Source organism: Nicotiana attenuata, chromosome 7 (genome assembly GCF_001879085.1).
Source record: "Nicotiana attenuata strain UT chromosome 7, NIATTr2, whole genome shotgun sequence".
Classification (NCBI taxonomy): Eukaryota; Viridiplantae; Streptophyta; class Magnoliopsida; order Solanales; family Solanaceae; genus Nicotiana; species Nicotiana attenuata.
Genome location: NC_031995.1, coordinates 5,444,256 through 5,446,266, shown reverse-complemented (window position 1 = coordinate 5,446,266; position 2,011 = coordinate 5,444,256).

Genomic DNA, 2,011 nt, shown 5'->3' with positions numbered 1-2,011 from the left:
TCTGTCAGGTCAAATCAACATATCATATCAAGCTTCCCATTATTTACCCAGACAGGGCGAGCTACTTCATCCAGTTTAATATTGTTTAGTTTACGTCATGTGCGATTAAAAATAAGTAGCATAACATAATTAAAAAAATAAGTCAAATATTCATTACGAGCATTAATTAATTTGTTTCGAAAGAAGAAAAGCTTTTCTAGCACGTCTAGCATGAAGCTTATTAAATATAAGGTATATGAATAAATAAATATTACATCCCCTTTCTAAACATGAAAACTATATTATCTTAATGGTTTCTTATAACTTTAAGTCGACACTCAAATAAAATATTTGAAAGATAATATGTAAGTTAAGATTGATTAACTAAGCAAGTAAAAATTATCCAACGAGTTGTTATCGTTGTTATTCGACATTGTTTTCGATATAAAAAAAAATACGGCAAACAATACTTACTTAAGTAATTGCTAGCATTTGGGAATGTATATAAATGAAGCAAACCAACTAAAGTACATTTTATAATCTAAGAAATAGTTAAAAGACAAAGTTGTTAATCAACTCCATCTACTAAGGGGAATATTTATAGCACCCCAAGACCTTCAAATCCATAAGAAAACGATGTTTTTGACATCTGATGTGCCAATTCTTAGAGACTCCTTTGTTTAGTAAAAGAAACCCCACAACTTTACTTAGTGACGAGTCCAAAACCTAAATGCGATCTTTTTTGACTCAAAAGACCGAAATAAGTGGGAAAAAATTAAGTGACCACACTATATAAAATGCGATTTTAAAGCGCGCTTTACTTTAACGTCCGTTTTGGACGTTAAGGTAAAACGCGTTTTAAAAAGGCGTTTTTATATAAAACGCGTTTTCGGAATACGCTTCACCTATTTTGTGGGCCCACCAATAACTCTTCTGCGCTTAACTGACATGACAATAATTCAAATGGGTAAAACGCATTTTGAAAAAGCGTTTTACCTCAAAAAATTCGACCCCTCCGGATTGGGCATTGGCTTATTTAAAGGCGTTAAGGATTTTGCAAAAATCCATTCAGAAATATTCTCAACTCCTATTAAATTTTCTTCTTGTTAAATTCTCAAGCATTTTGCCATAATGTCTGAAGAGCGAAAAGTAAGGGTTTCATTATATTGGGGGGGGGGGGTGAGGTTGTGGTGGCGAATAACTTAGTGAGCTATAGTTTATCTCCACAGGAGTCATGTTAAGTTGCCACTTACAATGGAGTACGATAGATTGGTATCCTTCTTGTGTAATAAAATGAGTGTGAGCAAACGTTCGGTGAACCTTAAAGTAACCGGAAGATATCCGTATTCAGTCACTTCGCAAGGGGTTGCTTGTTACACTGAGTTTAACATCGAGGATGATGAAACTCTGAGAGATTCTTTGGGGACTCCGGATGAATACCGAAAATTAATTTTGATAAAAATGTTGGAAATGTACGTGAAGGTTAAAGACGTTCGCAATAATGAGGTTGCGCAAAGCAGGGATAACCCTCAATCATCGGGTGGTTATTTTGGAGCAGTTTTAGCCGAACAGGTTCCGGCTAAAAGAGTTAGGCCGGATCTAAACTTATCTCCACGGGCGAATGAAAAGCGAGGAAATAATTTCTCTCCTACTTTACATAATTCACAAGACGAGTGGTAAACTTCAATTTTCCTTTGTGTTACGATGTTTATTTTTGTTGTATTGATTTTGTATTAACACTCATATATTCCACAGGCCGTCCAGATATGAATTTTACAAGTTATGAACCCACGCCCAGTTGGAATATGCCTAGTTTTGGTGTGTTGGATCATGGTGGTTCATCCGGGAGTCATCACCAACAGGATAATGTCCATCATGGAATGTCAACACATTACAACTTGTAAGTGAAGTGATATAGCTATATGTAAAGTATTTATTAATTTGAGTAGCTTATTATTTTTTTTGTTTGTGCATTGAAACGAGCAAGTTGAACCACCTGTCCTGACTCAATTGCCCGAAGAAGACGTATTTA